At 37.6% G+C, this 19,753-nt stretch overlaps 1 protein-coding gene across 4 annotated transcripts in view; it reads left to right on the top strand.

The window, feature by feature from the left end:
* Positions 1-19,753, top strand: part of TMEM108 (transmembrane protein 108) — a 377,772-nt gene that overhangs the window by 24,991 nt on the left and 333,028 nt on the right. The gene's annotated exons all lie outside the window — the stretch shown is intronic.

Below are 19,753 nucleotides of genomic sequence, written 5' to 3'. Positions count from 1 at the left end.
AGGGATGGTGAAAAGTGGTAGTGTCAATGGCTTCTAGGTCTCACTGGAGTCCCTGAAGTTGGTCTTACTGAAGTTGGTGAAGAACTTCTCACCAGAGGAGAGGAACTGAAAAAGGAGATGGTAGTGGTTAGAGGGTAACATGGATTAATTGCAGTTTAAAACTGGTGTCTGACCTTGGAGTTAGGGTGAAGGACAAAGGCTAAGAATCTAGAATACTAGATCACCTGTGTGAATACTGAATTCACCTGGAATCATGGCCATAGTAGTGATTGGGATTGACAGAGAGCCAGGAACTGAGGTCTTTGCTGAATGAGAAGGAGTAGATGGTGGTCTGATTTTGTGTGACTCCAAGCTCAGCATTTGTACAGAAAAGAAAGGACAATGGTCTAGATGTAAAGAAAAGCAATGGGGACACCCAGCCCACCTCTAATACCTGTGGTTCAAGGAATGTTGGGTGGGAAATAGCCACCACTTGAGAGGGGAGGGTGAGGGGGAGAAAGTAGTGCCCTCTGTGAAGAGCCAGGTGACAGAGTAGGAAGATGAAGCATTCAGAGAGGTGGCCAAGGATATAGTAGGGAATTTAGCTGATGGCTGTCTGTGAGTTCCAGAGGCCCAAGAAAAGGGCTTCAGGCACTAGGGGTCTAGGAGATAGGGTCAAGAAAATGAATGAAGGAGGTTATATGACTGTAAAATTTGGAGGAATGAGAAATGACCTGGGTTTCTCAGTGTCTGCTGTTAACAGGGATAAAAGATGTGATGAAATTAATCTTAATATCTCCAAGACTATGAGCATAGGAAATTGGGTAGGAGGACATGGGAGCACTCAGGGTCCTGGGTCTCCAGATGCTTGATTGAGAAGTAGTCTTAGACTGTGTGCATAGGGCTCCCATTTAACCCCAGCTGGGGGACTATCTTAATTTTAAGCACTCAGAGCTCAACCTTAGCCCTTCCCAGGGAAGTATAAAGAATAAAAGAGGGTCATGGAAGGTTCTCTTGCTTTATTTAACTTTGTGAATCACTTTACATATTTCACCACAGAGACTGCATCCCTTTGGCTGTGGCGTATTTCTCCTAATTACTTTGTGCTTGATGAAGAGCCCTCCTTCATTTCTTGCTCCTTTCCTTCCCACTTATCCATCTGTTTTTGTTCTGTCGGACAGATGAAACCTGCAATGTAGGCCTGTCTGAGGACAGAGCAACTACAGGGCCAGCTCAATTAAGATACTGTCTGCAGGAAGGCATTTGGTCATTTTAGACTACGGATCATTTCTACCAACCAAAAAGGCATTTAATTCTACCTTCTGGACAATCCAGAAGGATCCCATAGTACAAGCCAAAAGAAACTTAATGTATGAACTGACTTTTAAGTGAACTATTTTGGAGAAGTTAATATGTATTTACTCTTTGTGAGCACTGTATTTAAAATTCAGAATGAACTCTTGATAAGTCCTTACTGTCCTTGTGGACAGATGCTAGTGTCTTTAGTGTCTGTCTGCTCTGTGTCACAGTCTGTTGAGCCCTAAACACACTCTATAAAGAGATCCAAAAAAGATTTGCCAAAGGGAACAAATTTTAATTCCAATTTCTCTTTCTGGAATCCTGCTACCTTAACAAGAATATCATAGAGATATGACATTTCATGAGACATTTGTGGAGTTTTAGCATTTCACTTCTAAATGTCTATTTTGTGTGTAAGGGGACTTCTCATATATGAATCAGAATTTTCAAAACAAAGGGAACAAATGTGAATATAAAGGTAGGTTTGAGAAGGAACCCTTTTTTTCCTGTGTAAAATTATAGATTGTGGTAGAAGTGTCAGAGATGGAGTAAAGCTGGGGAAAACTACCCTGATGAAATCATGGTTTTAAAGGTACCCTTTCTTTCCTTAAAAAGAAGTGTATCCTACAGATCACTTATACAGTGTGTAAACAAAAAGTGCAGCCAAACTGTACTAATTGTACTGTGTCAATTTTGCATTGACACTTCACATCTGCAATATAGTCATGAACACAGTACAGTCCCTGCAAGACCCTGAAAGTCCTGAAATAACAAAGTTAAATCAGATTCCTGCCAAGCTGTAAACTTTCAGAGGGCAGAACCAGGCCTTTTATGTCTTATATAGGGACTTTGGGGAAATGATCTCACCCTTTGAGAAGTCCTAGATGCCAAAGCCACAATGATATGATCCTTGAATATAAATGAATTTGGTGTATATTTGTTGAATGAATTGTGATCTGTGTAATTTTTTAATACTGTATATTTTCTAATTCTGTGGGTGCTAGCAATCCAAATGCTTGGGTGTGTATAAGGATATGTATAAATATACATGTATATAGGAAGATACATGACATACACTGACACAGGAGATAACTTGGATATACAGAGACACTCTAAGTCTTAGCTAACACAATTTTTAATTAGCCACAATGTTGTCTTTCCCAGCTATGGTAGATACAGTAAGTTCACTGGAAATGTAGTTATGCTTTGCCAGCTTTTTAATCTCTTGCCTCATAGAGGAAGCAACCATATTTAAGAAAAACATGTCTTAGGAAATCATAAAATGAGAGAGCTTGGGAAGGGAAATGTGACATCTTTTAGCTTAAGCCTGATCTCTCGACCTCTGACCTAGTTTTGACACTTTGAAGTTCTAGTTGGTACAGAAGAAATCCATTTTTTTTAATGCTCCAGAAACAAATTTTTTCTTACTGAAAAACTGAAAGGACCTCAACTTAGGGTGCATATTTCTTAATGAAGAGCTTCTATCATACTTTTAATTGATAGCTCCTCAATCTTGATTCTAACAAGTTTTATTCAACTGGGCCAATTTTTAAAACGAGAGGGTTGTTTTTGTCCATATGGTATTCATATGGTTATAAGTATTTGTACATAGCATTCTAGGAATAAAAATATAATTTTTAAATGAAAATTGCAATACCAGCATGTGCTTATTTCTACATAGTTCAGCTGCTTTTAAGGCTTAAAGTGGGTGGGATCACACATCTGAATATTTCAATATAATTGTAGGGTTATTAATGCATGGCAGTTTTGGTTCTGTAAACAAGGGAGTAGGCTATTCTGGAGTGGGTAAATTCTCTAAGTGTAAGGATTGGAAACAACCATAACAACAATGAAAACCTATTCCTTTTCGTTAGTGTGGTTTCTGTGAGTTTTTACTGTGACTATAATTCTTCACATGTACTTATACTCCAATTACCTTACTAGGTTTGGTAATACAAGCATGACATTCCTCACTGGATTTTCATTAAACTTGTTTTTTTCCGTGAAGTAAGGACTTTCTTGGAGTTTGAAATGTAATTGGTGTTATACTGGGATAGCCACTAGTTTCATTCCTGTTTCTGTCTGGTATAAGCCCCTTCAGTATTTTGTGTGTTTGGTTACAAGATGATCTCTTCATTCTCTTTTATATTACCATATTATTTCTAATATCTCATATATTACCACATCTTATTCTAGAAAGGATTTAGAGTGGTTTACAAAGATGCACAACATATAACAAGTTAAATTTTGAGAGTGAAAGTGAAAGAAGAAAAAAAGTGGGGTAACAAAAAGTGTTGAATGAAGTTAAGGAAATTGCAGGTTATGGGAACTAACAGTTTTGATTTTGAGAGAACACTTATATGGCTTTGGGTTTATAGCAGACATTTTGAAGAGATCTCTGCTTCATTACATATTATCTTAAGTATAAGAAGAAACCATTTACCTTCCCCCCTTCTATACTTTAATCAGTCTTTAATTCTTTCAAAAGAATTAATATACATAGAAGAGTGGATATCATTATATGTAAGGTATGAAGAATAAAACATGTACCTTCTGTGTAGTCTTCGCCTGGCTTAAAAGAACAGAATGTTATCACTTTTTTGGGAAGCCCCTTTGTGCTTGTTTCCAATTACATTCACCTTCTTCCCCCCCCCCCCCCCCCGCCTTACTGGCTGTAACTAGTATCTCCAACTTCACAGTTATGCCTTATCGTTTAAGTTTTAACATCTGTGTACATATTTTGTACGCAAAAAAATGAAACCATAATGTTTTTCTGTGATCTTTGCTTCTTTGCTTAGCCTTGTTTGGCATTCCTCTGTGCTGAAGTTTGTACCACAGTTAATTCATTTTTCTCTTACGTGAATGTGTACTATTTATTGATTCCCATATAAACAACAGTGCTGGCAGTGTCTATTTACATCTCCTGGTTCATGTCTCTCTTGTGTATGTCTTACACAGGTACACATGTGTAAGACTTTCTTTAGGCTATATAATTATCAAATGTTGTGTCATAGGGATTGTGAATATTCAGCTTCATTGGATAATGCCAAATTGTTTTCCAAACTAGTTACTCCATTTTATGCTCCTGCTAGTGTAATGGAAACTCTTATGCTCCTTATCCTCATAATACTTGGAATTGTCTTTGTGCTGTTTGCTCATTTGGTGGGTGATCGATGTATTTTTTCTAAATGTCCTGCCAGATGAGAAGCCTGGCATCAGAGGTGAAATCCTGTTTATTTAGTCCACCAGACCCTTCTGGACAACTTGGCTTTAGTCCCTGAGGTTTACCTTTATACTGGCCCAAACGTCACTGTGTTCTGTTTGCTTTAGCTCCCTGAATTACTAACATTCATGTGGTATAACCTACCTCGATTGAGAATTTAGAACATGCTTTCAGATGTCTTCAGTTGTGATTTTCTCAATTAATACAACATAATTACTTGGTACTGTATCTAGTCTATGCCAAGATATGTTCTCTGCTCCAAGAGGCCTTATATGTGTTTTGAGAGTGAGGGCCAATAAGGATATAAACAAATTATAAATTAAAGTGCAAAAATGAATTTTTGGGGCTTCATCAAGATAAAAAGCTTTTGCACAGTGAAAGAAATGGTCAACAAAACTAAGAGGCAACCCACGGAATGGGAGAAGATATTTGCAAATGACATAGACAAAGGCCTGGTATCTGAGATCTATAAAGAACTTCTCAAACTCAACACTCAAAAAACAAATAATCCAGTCAAAAAATGGGCAGAAGACATGAACAGACACGTCTCCAAAGAAGACATACAAATGGCCAACAGATGCATGAAAAAATGTTCCACATCACTAGCCTTCAGAGAAATACAAATCAAAACCACAATGCGATACCACTTTACGTTAGTTACAATGGCAAAAATTAACAAAACAAGAAACAAATGTTGGCAAGGATGTGGCGAAAGGGGAACCCTCTTACACTGTTAGTAGGAATGCAAGCTGGTACAGCCACACTGGAAAATGGTATGGAGGTTCCTCAAGATGTTAAGAACAGAGCCACCCTATGACCCAGCAATTGCACTACTAGGTATTTATCCCAAAGATATAGATGCAGTGAAAAGAAGGGGCACATGCACTCCAATGTTCCTAGCAGCAATATCCACAATATCCAAACTGTGGAAGGAGCCCAGATGCCCTTCAACAGATGAATGGATAAAGAAGATGTGATCCATATTGGAATATTACTCAGCCATCAGAAAGGATGAATACCCACTATTTGCATCAGTGTGGATGGAACTGGAGGGGATTATGCTAAGTGAAATAAGTCAAGCAAAGACAGATATCATATGGTTTCACTCATGTAGAACATAAGGAATAGTGCGGAGGACCATAGGGCAAGAGAGGGAAAACTGAAGGGGGAGAAATCAGAGAGGGAGATGAACCACGAGAGACTCTCAACTATAGAAAACAAACTGAGGGTTTGGTGGTCGGAGGATGGGGTAGCTGGGTGATGGGTATTAAGGAGAACACATGTTGTAATAAGCACTGGGTGTTATATGCAACTAATGAATCATTGAACACTACACCAAAAACTGATATACTATGCAGTGGCTAACTGAACATAATAAAAAGTGCCATGAAGGAAACATCAGATGTTGAGATGGAGAGTAATGTGGGACATGTACATCAGGCCTTTCAGGCAGGTGGATTTTAGTTGAGACATGATGAAAAGGAAAGGGTTAGTTATGCCATGTGACTATGACTAATATGTGTGGGGCAGGCTGGGGAGAGGAAAGGGAATAGGGAAGGCATTTCAGGCCAACAACAAATAATACATGCAAGAAACTTAAAGGCAGGATAAAACCTAGCATATTTAGGAATTGTAAGAAGGCAGATGTGGCTGGAAGGAAGATGCTGGTTTGGAGTATTGTGGTAAGACTATGAAGATTAAGAAAGATCCAGATCATGTAGAACCTTCTAGGCAGGGTAACAAGTATAGATTCATGCTTAACTGCAGTGAAAGCTGGTGAAAGGTTTGAAAAGGAGGCTAAAGGGTAGAGGGTGACATGATCTAGTTGAAATTTTAAGATAACTCTTGCTGATACATGAAGAATGGATTGAGGTATAGGAAGAGTGTTCAAAGTACCACAAAATTACAGATATTTGGGGGTACCTGTTCTCTAAGATGATACAAGGGAAGGTCCTTCCTTTCAGAATTAATTATTTGGGGTAGTAGAACACATTTAAAAACTGGTGGTAGGGGCACCTGTGTGGCTCAGTTGGTTAAGCGTCTTCCTTCAGCTCAGGTCATGATCCCAGAATCCTGGGGTCAAGCCCCGTGTCAGGCTCCCTGTTAAGCTGGGAGCCTGCTTCTCCCCCTCCCTCTGCATGCCAGTCTGTTTACTTGTGCTCTCTATCAAATAAAATCTCTAAAAAAATTGATAGTACTAACTGTACAGTTTTCTGTACAAAGAAAACATACCTTAAAGGTTCAGAAAAGGAGCAGTTAGGAAAGGCTTCTTGGGCAGCTGTCAGATTCAATATAGATCTGGAAGAATGAGTAGAAGTTAAATAGGGAAATGGGGAAAGCATTCCAAGCAGGAAAAAAATGATGTAGACCTCTGTTTGGATAGAACAGAGGAGGGCTGGGATGTGAATTTAGAGGGAAAGCCTTTGCCAGGTTGTGAGAGACCTTGAATGACTTCTCTTCCCTAAATATGTCACCATGAGTGGAGTGGTAAATTGATACACATTTCACATCTTTGTGAGGATATAGCTGACAATCCTAGTTTAGAAGACTTCACTAGGAATACAGTTTCCTTACAAAAAGATTCTGACATCCTTTATTGTAAGCTGATTTTGTTGGTCCTGGATTACTTTCTTATGGGACTTTACTAAGTCACTGGTTGATTTTTTTTTTTTTTCTAGTTTGTCATTGGGTCTTCATATAGAAGAACCAACTGTTTTTTAAATAAGTAATATGTCTAGCTAAAAAAAGATAAGGGCAGGGGCACCTGGATGGCTCAGTGAGTTAAGCATCCAACTCTGGATCTCCACTCAGGTCTTGATTCTAGGGTCATGAGTTCAAGCCCCATGCTGGGCTCTACTTAAAACAAAAACAAAAATGCACATACACACACACAGATGGAGGGCGGTGGTCATTTACCTTACTCAAGACTTTATTTCACCAATGGTGTGAAGAAATCATTAAGGCAACATGTATCTGCAGAATTTATTTGGATTAAGGAGGATCAAGTCAAGTGTTGTTTTTAAGAAACTAAATGTCCAGTTAGGTACAAAACCTAGTACATATAATCCAAGCCCTTCCCCCTCCATATTTCTTCTTTTATTTAATGCCTTAATTCCTCTCTAACCTCTAAATTCCCCTCTAGCTTACTCTTAAGGTAAAAATAGTGAGACCACGTGATATCCCTGGATTTGGCTTCCTTCATCTGCGACTTCACCTCTACCCCATCATGCCTGTAGCCAGGAATGGTATGTGGTCTGTCCAGTCTTTGCCTGGTCAGAGTCTGAGTCTAGCTGTGTAGTTGACATCAGTCTTAAGCTCCTGAGAATATGTACATTCTTCATCTGCTTTTCCATTGTTTTGTATACCTGTAGATATTCTCTTGAGTTTGATTCACTACATATTTTTATTCACAAACCTGATAGATGTTCCTTGTCCAGAGTAATAGATTTTTCTTAGAATGATGCTATCCAGAACCTTACACTTGTAACAAATTTTTCTAAACCTATTTTCCTCTAAAAGCCCCCTGGTGCCCTTTTGGCCATTTTTCTCTTTTGGCTCAGTACCACCTATCATACATCATTAAGTGCTGCTCTTAAGGGGGCATTGAGTGACTCCACCAGTATAATAAATGTCATAGGTACCTGCCAACCTCCTCACACCTCCTTTCAGATGACTTGAGCCATTTTGGTAGCCTGCCACAGATTCAGGGGGACTCCTTAAGTTCCCAGGGTGTGTGACATTCCACTTGTCCTCTGGGAGGCCCACTGTCTTGGGAGAAGAGGGCTTAAACAAGTGAGGAGTGAGTGGAAAGCACAAGACTGGCATCTCCAAGATGCCAGTCACCTTTATTCAGCTCAGCCTGGGCAGTGGCAGAGCTGTGATGCACCTACTACCACTAGCTCCCTCTCCCTGCAGCTGTTGGCAGTGAGCTACAGAAGTTGAGGAAAGTTAAAATGGATTTTTCTCTGGAAAGGGCTTAGGACTGTGATGCAACTTATGAGAAAGTAATGTGAATGCAGATAGAAGACAAAAACAAGTAATGAACACTGAATAATGTTTATTAAGAGGAGAGCATGATTTAAATCTCATAACATTTCATTATAAGGACTCATTCTTTTTCATAAAGCCAGTTCCACATCCTGGCAGGCGACCCACAGAATAAGTTTTTTGTTGATCTGTCATAAACTCTGCAATGAATATTTCTCTGATTCTTGTTCATTTAGTAGCCTCTTGTTTTCAGAAGTGAATTGCTCTGAACTGGAGATGGGTACACGGGAAACCAGGTTATTATAGAAACTCTGAACGTTCGATTGCCCTTTTAAAAAATTTAATTACTGCCCCCAGGGAAATCAAATCGAGGAAATGGAGACATAGCCACCTAATGCAGATCTAATCTTGAAGGCAGGAACTCACGAATTTGTCTTCTTTCTGTTACCAGTACTTTATACAGTGCCTTATATGCAAAAGGTTTACTCAGTAGGGATTTACCACACCCACCTCTTTTTTTAGTTTGGAAATAATTTCAAACTTATAGAAAAGCTGAAATACACTGCAAAAAATACTCATACCCATTATCCAGTTCATTTATTGTTGATATTTTGTGCCATTTACATGCTCATGTACACATGCTTTCTCTCCCTATCAAACTCCAAACCCCTGTATGTAGATATGAATATATTTTTTGAGATTAAGTTGTATACCTCAACATTCTTTAAGCACTTTAGTATATCCTATAACTAAGGATATTCTCATACATAACCACAGTACTTTACCAACCTTGATAAATTTAATATTGATAAAATACTTTTATCTAACATACTGTCCACATTCCATTGACCCAATATTTTTTATAGCAGGTCTTTTTTTTTTTTTCTCCAGTCTAGGGTCACTTAATGCATTTGCTTCTGCCTCTCCAGTTTCTTTTACTCCAGAATAGTCACATAACCTTTCTATGTCTTTTATGACATCAGTTTTTCAAAATACAGCTGTGGGGTGCCTGGGTGGCTCTCTTGGTCAGAGGTCCGCCTACAGCTCAGTTCATGATCCCAGGGTCCTGGGATGGAGTCCCATGTCATGCTCCTTGCTCAGCAGGGAGCCTACTTCTTCTGCCTGCTCTGCCTGCTGCTCTGCCTACTTATGGTCTCTCAAATAAATAAAATCTTTAAAAAAGAATAAAAATAAAAGTACAGCCTTATTGACATAGAATTTACATGTGATAAAAATCACAAGTTTAAGTAACACTTCATTGATTTTTAGTAAACTTACAGGATTGTGCAAACATCTCTATAATCCAGCTTCAAAACATTGCATTTACCACAAAATGGAGGTCAGGGTACCAGGTGGTGGGTATTACAGAGGGCACGGATTGAATGGAGCACTGGGTGTGGTGCAAAAATAATGAATACTGTTATGCTGAAAATAAATAAAAAATAAATTAAAAAAAATGATACCTTGTGCCCATTGCAGTCAATCCCTGCTACCAGCTCTAGCAGACCACTACAGTCAACCCCTAACAATTCATTAGGTATAGTTTCAGTTTGCTTACCTTGGTACTAGTTCCCCCTGGAGATCTCTGCTAGCAGGTATCTTTTTTTTTTTTTTTAATGTTAGTTACCATATTGTACATTAGTTTTTGATGTAGTGTTCCATGATTCATTGTTTGTGTATAACACCCAGTCCTCCATGCAATACGTACCCTCTTTAATACCCATCACTGGGCTAACCCATCCCCGCCTTTACAACCCTCAGTTTGTTTCCTAGAGTCCATAGTTTCTCATGGTTCATCTCCCCCGCCCCATCCCACCTCATTTTCCCCTTCCTTCTCGTAATGTCCTCCAGGCTATTCCTTATGTTCCACAAATAAGTGGAACCATATGATAATTGACTTTCCCTGCTTGACTTATTTCACTTAGCATAATCTCCTCCAGTCCCAACCCTATTGGTGCAAAAATTGGGTATTCATCCCTTCTAATGGCTGAATATTCCATTGTGTATATGGACCACATCTTCTTTATCCATTCATCTGTTGAAGGGCATTTGGTCTCCATCCCCATTTTTGCTATTATGGACATTGCTGCTATGACCATTGGGTGCATATGGCCCTTCTTTTCACTACATCTGTATCTTTGGGGTAAATTACTAGTAGTGCAATTGCTGGGTCATAGGGTTGTTCTATTTTTAACTTTCTAAAGAACCTCCACACTGTTTTCCAACGTGGCTGTACCAACTTGCATTTTTACTAACAGTGTAAGAGGATTCCACTTACTCCACAACCTCTCCTACATTTCTTCCTTTCCTTGTCAATTTTTGCCATTCTAACTGGTATAAGGTGGTAGCTCAGTGTAGTTTTGATTTGAATTTCCCTGATGGCTAATGATGATGAATATTTTATCTGTCTGTTAGCCATTTTATGTCTTCTTTGGAGAAGTGTCTGTTCATGTCTTCTGCCCATTTTTTTTTTACTGGATTATTTGTGGTTTTTTTGGTGTTGAGAAGTTCTTTATAGATCTTGGGTATCAGCCCTTTTTCTGTAGTGTCATTTGCAAATATCTTCTCCTATTTTCTGGGTTGCATCTTTGTTTTGTTGACTGTTTCTTTTGCTGTGCAGAAACTTTTTATCTTGATGAAGCCCCAAAGTTCATTTTTGCTTTTGTTTCCCTTGCCTTTAGAGACCTGTCTTGAAAGAAGTTGTTGTGGCCAATGTCGTAGAGATTACTGCTTATGTTCTCTTCTAGGGTTTTAATGGATTCCTGTTTCACATTGAGGTCTTTCATCCATTTAGAGTTTATCTTTGTATATGGTGTAAGAGAATGGTTGAGTTTCATTCTTCCTGTATATAGCTGTCCAGTTTTCCCAGCACCATTTATTGAAGAGACTTTATTCTATTTATTTATTTATTTATTAGTATATAATGTATTATTTGTTTCAAGAGTACAGCTCTGTGATTCATCAGTCTTGCACAATTCACAGCACTCCCCATAGCACATTCCTTCCCCAAGGTTTGTCACCCAGCCACCCCATCCCACTTAGCCCCCTCCCCTCCAGCAATCCTCAGTTTGTGAGACAAACCATAAGACTCTTAATCTCAAGAAGCAAACTGAGGGGACTGTCTTTTTCATTGGATATTTTTTCCCTCTTTGTCAAATATTAGTTGACCGTAGAGTTGGGGGTCCATATCTGGGCTCTCTATTCTGTTCCATTGATTTATCTGTATATATCTATGCTTCAACATGGGAGCAGCCAGGTACATAAGCCGACTGTTAAAATAGACATATTGGTAATAATACATTAATTGTTAGAGATCTCAACACTCCACTCTCAACAATAGACCAAAAAACAAGAGTCCAGGACCTGACGGATTCCCTAGGGAATTCTACCATACATTCAAAGAAGTAATACCTATTTTCCTGAAGCTATTTCAAAAAATAAATAGAAGGAAAACTTCCAGACTCATTCTTTGAGGCCAGCTTACCTCGGTCCCAAAAGCAGGTAAAGACTCCATCAAAAAGGAGAGTTTCAGACCAATACCCATGATGAATATGGATGCCAAAATTCTCAACAAGATCCTAGCTGATAGGATCCAACAGTACATGAAAAGGATTATCCATCATAACCAGGTGGGATTTATCCCTGAGATGCAAGGGTGGTCCAACATTTGCAAATCAATCAATGTGATAGAACAAATCAATAATAGAAGAGAGAAGAACCATATGGTCCTCTCAGTTGATGCAGAGAAAGCATTTGAAAAAATACATCATCCTTTCATGATTAAAACTCTGCAGAGTGTAAGGATAGAGGGAACATTCCTCAATTTCACAAAAACCATCTATGAAAAGCCCACAGAAAATACCATTCTCGGGGCGCCTGGGTGGCTCAGTGGGTTGGGCCGCTGCCTTCGGCTCAGGTCATGATCTCGGGGTTCTGGGATCGAGTCCCGCATTGGGCTCTCTGCTCGGCAGGGAGCCTGCTTCCCTCTCTCTCTCTGCCTGCCTCTCCATCTACTTGTGATTTCTCTCTGTCAAATAAATAGATAAAATCTTTAAAAAAAAATACCATTCTCAATGGGGGAAAAGCTGAGAGCCTTCCCCTTAAGATCAGGAATGGTACAAGGATGCCCATTCTCACCACTATTGTTCAACATAGTACTGGAAGTCCTAGCAACTGCTTGTAGGTATCTCTTCCAGTAAGTCATGCTTCTGTCCTAATACTTGTCCATCTCCAATTTTCCAGGGCAGCATCTTGCCCTGTGACCTCAGTTTTCTAACAGATCTAAAAAAAGTTGATTTTCACTTCTTTCAGAGATTTCTTGAGAGGATGTGGGTGATTATTTCCAAACTCTTTACATGCTGACCAGAAACCAGAAGCTCTATTTAAGTGTTTTCAAGAGAGCAAAGACACCAGTATTTAAAAACACATCAACAAGGTGATGGGTATTAAGAGGGCATGTGTTATGATATGCACTGGGTGTTATATGTAACTAATGAATCATTGAACACTACATCAAAAACTAATGATGTACTATACAGTGGCTAACTGAACATAATTATAATTAATTTAAAAATTTAAAAAATAAAAAGAAACTTATCAGCAAAATATCAAATCAAGGATAATATCACGTTGTTTTTAATTCCAGTTAACCCAAAGTGTTCTATTAGTTTTTGGTGTACAGTATAGTGATTCAAATCTTCCATGTGTCACCCTGCGCTCATTACAAGTGTATTTCTTAATCACCAACCCCTATTTAATTCATTCCCCCCCATCCCCTCTGGTAGTAGTCAGTTCTCTATAGTTAAGAGTCTGTTTCTTTAACTTTTTTTTCCCCCTTTGTTTGTTTTGTTTCTTAAATTCCACGTATAAGTGAGATCATATGATATTTGTCTTTGACTTACTTAGCATTATACTCTCTAGTTGCAAATGGCAAGACTTCATTATTTTTTATGGCTGAATAATATTCTATTGTACAACTATACAATGTCAACAGACACTTGAGCTGCTTCCGTATCTTGGTTATTGTAAGTAATGCTGCTGTAAACATAGGTGTGCAAGTATCCCTTTCAGTAGTGTTCTTGTGTTCTTTGGTAAATAACAGTAGTGTGATTGCTGGATCATAGGTAGTTCAACTTTGAATTTTTTGAGGAACCTCCACTCTGTTTTCCAGATGCTACACCTGTTTGCATTCCAACCCAGAGTGCAAGAAGTCTCCTTTTTCTTTACATTCTCATCAACACCTCTTATTTCTTGTGTTGTTTATTTTCGTCAATCTGATGGGATGTGAGGTGCATGTAGCTGTCCAGTTTTTCCAACACCATTTGTTGAAGAGACTTTTTCCCATTACATATTCTTTTTTTTTTTGTCAAAGATTGATTGTATAACTGTGGGTTTATTTTATGGGCTCCTTGTTCTGTTCTAGTAATCTATGTGTCTGTTTTTCTGCCAGTATCATACTGTTTTGATCACTACAACTTTTTAATATTAGAACCTGAGGTCTAGAATTGTGATATTTCTAGTTTTGTTCTTCTTTTTCAAGATTGCTTTGTCTATTTAGGGTCTTTTATGGTTCCATACTAAGTTTAGGATTGTTTGTTCTAATTCTATAAAATGCTATTGGTATTTTGATAGACCTTGCATTAAATCTATAGATTGCTTTGGAGAGACATTTTACCAATATTTGTTCTTGCAATCCATGAGCTTGGAATGTCTTTCCATTTTTTTGTATTATCTGAAATTTCTTTCATCAGTGTTTTATAGTTTTCAGAGTACTTATCTTTTAACTCTTTGAGTTTATTCCTAGGTATTTTATGTTTTTGGTGCAATTATAAATGGGATTATTTCCTTAATTTCTCTCTCTGGTGCTTCATTATTAGTGTATACATTATTGACTTATAGAATTAGTGTATACATTATTTTTTTAAGGTTTTTTATTTATTTGGCAGAGCACAAGCAGGGGGAACAGCAGGCAGAGGGAGAAGCAGGACCAGGATCATAACCTGAACCAAAGGCAGATACTTAACCGACTGAGCTATCCAGGCATCCCAGTGCATACATTATTAATATATAGAATTAGTGTATAAAAATACAGATTTCTGTATGTTGATTTTCTATCCTGTGACTTCACTGAGTCCATTTATCAGTTTTAGTAGTTTTTGGTGGCGTCTTTAGGGTTTTCTATATGTAGTATCATGTCATCTGCAAGTAAAGTTTAACTCCTTCCTTTCTGATTTGGATGCTTTTTATCTCTATTTCTTGTCTGGTTACTGTGGCTTGGACTTCTACTACTATGTTGAATAAGAATGGGAGAGGACGTTGTTGTCTTATTCCTGATCTTTGAGGAAGAGCTTCCAGTTTTTCACCAATGAACATAATGTTAGCTTTAGGCTTTTTCGCATTTCATATTTTTCATATTTTGAGATGTTCCCTCTAAACTTACTTTGTTGAGAGTTTTTAAGAAGGGGTGTTGTATTTTGTCAAATGCCTTTTCTGTATTTTTTGAAATGAACATAAGGTTTTTATCCTTTCTTTTGTTAATGTGATGTGTTATGTTAATTTTCAAATATTGAACCACCCTTGCATCCTAGGAATAATTCGCACTTGATCATGGTGAATTTTTTTTAATGCATTGTTGGCTCTCATTTGCTAGTATTTTGTTGAGGATTTCTGCATCTTTGTTCTTCAGAGATACTGCTCTATGGTTCCCTCTTTTGTGTGTGGTGTTTATATCTTTCGTATCAGGGTAATGCTAGCTTCATAGAAGGGATTTAGAAGTTTTCTTTCTATATTTTGGAATTGTTTGAGAAAAACAGGTATTAACTCTTCTTCAAATGTTTGGTAGAATTCATCTGTGGAACCATCTGATCCTGGATTTTTTTTTTTTTTTCTGATTCAATTGAATTAGTAATGAATGGTCTGTTCAAATTTTCTATTTCTTCCGGCTTCGGTTTTGGTAGGTTATGTTTCTAGGAATACACCCATTTTTCCCAGGTTGTCCAATTTGTTGGCATATGATTTTTCATAATGTTCTCTCATAATTGTTTGTATTTCTATTGTGCTGGTGATTATTTCTCCTCTTTCAAGATTTTATTTGATTCCCCCCTTCACTTTTAATGAGTCTGGCTAGATTTATCAGTTTTGTTGATGTTTTCAAAGAACAGTTCCTGGTTTCATCAATCTGTTCTATTTATTTTGTTTCTGTTTTGTTTCTCCTCTCACCTTTATTATTTCTTCTACTGATTTTAGATTGGATTTGTTCTCCTTTTTCTAGTTCCTTTGGATAAAAGGTTAGGTTGTTTATTGGAGATATTTCTTGCTTCCTGAGGTAAGCCTGTATTACTATAAACTTCCTTCTTAGAACTGTTTTTTGTATCCCAAAGATTTGGGACCATTGGGCTTTCATTTTTACTTGTCTCTATGTATTTTTTGATTTTCCATTTGATTTCTTGGTTGACCCATTCACTGTCTAGTAGTGTATTATTTAACCTTCATGAGTTTGTGTTCTTTCCAGATTTTTTCTTGTGGTTGATTTCTAGTTTCATAGCATTGTGGTTGGAAAAAATGCATAGTGTATGGCTTCAGTTTTATTGAATTTGTGAAGATATATTTTGCGACCTGTAATCTATTCTGGAAAATGTTCCATGTGCACCTGAAAAAATGTGTATACCGCTATTTTAGGATGTAATCTTATGAATATATCTGTTACATCTAGTCCAATGTATCATTCAAAACCACTATTTCATTGTTGATTTTCTATCCATTGATGTAGTAGGGTGTTAAAGTCCCCTACTATTATTGTATTACTATCAATTTCTTCTTTTATTTTTGCTAATAGGTGCTTTATGTATCTAGGTGCTTCCATGTTGGGTCCATAAATATTTATAGTTGTTGTATTTCTTGTTGGACTGTTCTTTTTATGATTATGCAGTATTTTTTTTTTTAGAATTTTATTTATTTGACAGAGAGACATCACAAGTAGGCAGAGAGGCAGGCAGAGAGAGAGGAGGAAGCAGGCTCCCCGCTGAGCAGAGAGCCTGATGTGGGGCTCGATCCCAGGACCCTGAGATCATGACCCGAGCCGAAGGCAGAGGCCCTAACCCACTGAGCCACCCAGGCACCCCAGATTATGCAGTATTTTTTGTATGTGATTACAGTCTTTAAGTCTATTTTGTCTGATGTAAGTATTGCTATCCTCAGTTTTTTCCCCACCTCCATTTAACTGATAAATGCTTTTTCATTCCTTCATTTTCAATCTACATGTGTCTTAAGTCTGAAATAAGTTTCTTGTAGGCAGCAAATAGATGGGTCTTGCTTTATTATCCATTCCATCATTCTGTGGCTTTTTACTTTTTATTTATTTATATTTAAGTCCAACATAGGGCTTGAACTCAACAATCCTGAGATCAAGACTTGAGCTGAGATCTTGTGTCAGTTACTCAACTGAGCCCCCCAGGCACCATTCTGTGGCTTTTTATTGTAGCATTTAGTTCATTTACATTCAAATTAGTTACTGGTAACTGTGTACTTACTGCCATTTTGTTACTTGTTTTATAGTTCTTCTTTTAGTTTGTTTTCTTTTTCCTCTTGAAGTTTGCTGGCTTTTAGTGATATACGTGAATTCCTTTTTTTTTTTTTTTACATATCTATTACTGGTTTTTTGATTTGTAATTATCATTAGGTTGATGTATAACATCTTGTGTGTATAACAAACTGTATTAAATTGAAGGTTTCCTAAGTTTCAACCCATTTTAAAAGCACTATATTTTTACTCCACTCCTTCCCACATTTTAGGAGTATTGTCATCCTTTTATTTTGTGAATCCCTTGACTGATTTTGTAGATATTTTTACTGCTTTTGTGCTTCCTACTTCTCTTACTCCTACTTACGGTCTTCCCTTTGTACTCAAAGAATCCCCTCTAATATTTTTTGTAAGGCTGGCATAATCATGATGAATTCCTTTAAAATTTTTTTTGTCTGGGAACCTTTTTATCTCTCTTTCTGTTCAGCATGACAGCCTTGCAGGATACAGTATTCTTGGTTGCAGGTTTTTTTTTCCTTTAGCACTTTAAATATATCATGCCACTGTCTACTGGCCGCAGATTCTGCTGAAAAATCAGGCTATAGTATTAAGAAGTTTCCCATATAGGTAATTGCTTCATTTTCTTGTGCTGCTTTTAATATTCTCTTTTTATCACTCGTTTTTGCCATTTCAATTGCTATGCATCTTGGTATGGACCTCCTTGGCTTGTTGGACACTCTCTGTGCCCTGGATCTGGATTTCTATTTCCTTCCCCAAATTGGGGAATTTTTCAGCTATTACTTCTTCAAAATCTCTGCCTCCATTTCTCTCTCTCTCTCCCTCCTGGGATCCCTATAATGTGAATGTTGTTACTCTTGATGGTGTCACTGAGTTCCCTTATTCTAGCCTCATTCTTTATTAATCTTTTTTTCTTTATCCCGTTTAGCTTGATTGCTATTACTCTGTCTTCCAGGTTGCTGGTCCATTATTTTGCCTCCTTTAATCTGTTATTTAGTCCCTCTAGTATTTTTAGTTTCAGCTATTGAGTTCTTTATCTCTGATCACTTATTTTTTATGTTTTCTATCTCTGTTGAAAGTCTAACTGAAATCTTCCACTCTTAAGTTCAGTGAGTATGTTTATGGCTATTGCTTTAAATTCACTATCAAGCATGTTACTTGTCTCTGTTTTGTTTGGCATTCTTGCTGTGATTTTGTCCTGTTTTTTCATTGGGTGTATATTATTCTGTCTCCTCATTTTCTCTAAATTTCTGTATCTGTTTCTATATATTAGGAAAGTCAGCTGTCTGTTACTCTCTTTTAAAAAAAATTCTTCAAAAACTTTTTAATTAAGTTTAATTAACATATAATGTATTATTAGTTTCAGCAGTATAGGCCTATGATTCATCAATCTTATTTAATACTCAGTGCTCCTTACATCATATGCCCTTCTTAATGTCCATCACCCAATTAACCCATCCCTCTACCTCCTTCCTCCCCAGCAACCTTCAGTTTGTTTCCTATGGTTGAGTCTTTTGTGTTTTGTCTCCCTGTGTGGTTCTGTCTTGTTTTATTTTTTCCTCTCCTACTCTATGATCCTCTGTTTTGTTTCTAAAATTCCACATATCAGTGAGATCCCGTGATAATTGTCCTTCTCTGATTGACTTACTTCATATAGCATAATACCTCTAGTTCCATCCACATCATGCAAATGGCAAGCTTTTGTTCTTTTTGATGGCTGAATAATATTCCATTGTAGACATATATCACATTTTCTTTATCCATTCATCTATTGTTTATCCATCTATTGATGGACATCTAGGATCTCTCCATATTTTGGCTATTGTGGACATTGCTGTAATAAATATTGGAGTGCATGTACCCCTTTGGATCACTACATTTGTCTCTTTAGGGTAAATACCCAGTAGTGCAATTGCTGGGTCATGGAGTAGGTCTATTTTCAAATTTTGAAGAACCACTATACTGTTTTCCACAGTGGCTGCACCAGCTTGTACTCCCACCAATGGCACAGGAAGGTTCTCCTTTCTCCCTATCTTTGCCAACATCTGTTGTTTCCTGACTTACTACTTTTAGCTATTCTGACTGGTGTGAGGTGGTATCTCACTGTGGTTTTGATTTGTCTTTCCCTGATGCTGAGTGATATTGAGCATTTTTTCATATGTCTCTTGGCCATTTGGATCTCTTCTTTGTAGAAGTGTCTGTTCCTGTCTTCTGCCCATTTCTTTATTGTTTTTTGGGTGCTGAGTTTGATAAGTTACAGATTTTGCATACTAACCCTTTATCTGATATGTTATTTGCAAATATCTTCTCCCATTATGTTGGTTATCTTTTGGTTTTATTGATTGTTTCCTTTACTGTGCAAAAGCTTTTTTTCTTGATGAAGTCCTAAGAGTTCATTTTTGCCTTTGTTTCCCTTGCCTTTGCAGATGTGTCTAGCAAGAAGTTGCTGTGGCCAGGATCATGGAGGTTGCTGCCTGTGTTCTCCTCTAGGATTTTGATGGACTCCTATCTCACATTTAGGTTCTTCATCCATTTGAGGTCTATTTCTATTTATGGTGTAAAGAAATGGTCCAGTTTCATCCTTCTGCCTGTGGCTGTCCAGATTTCCCAACACCATTTGTTGAAGAGGCTGTCTTTTTTCTATTGGATATTCTTTCCTTCTTTGTCAAAGATTAGTTGCTCATAGAGTTGAGGGTTCATTTCTGAGTTCTCTATTCTGTTCCATCGAT

This window comes from Neovison vison, chromosome 6 (genome assembly GCF_020171115.1).
Source record: "Neovison vison isolate M4711 chromosome 6, ASM_NN_V1, whole genome shotgun sequence".
Classification (NCBI taxonomy): Eukaryota; Metazoa; Chordata; class Mammalia; order Carnivora; family Mustelidae; genus Neogale; species Neogale vison.
This window is presented reverse-complemented; position numbering and strand designations above follow the sequence as displayed.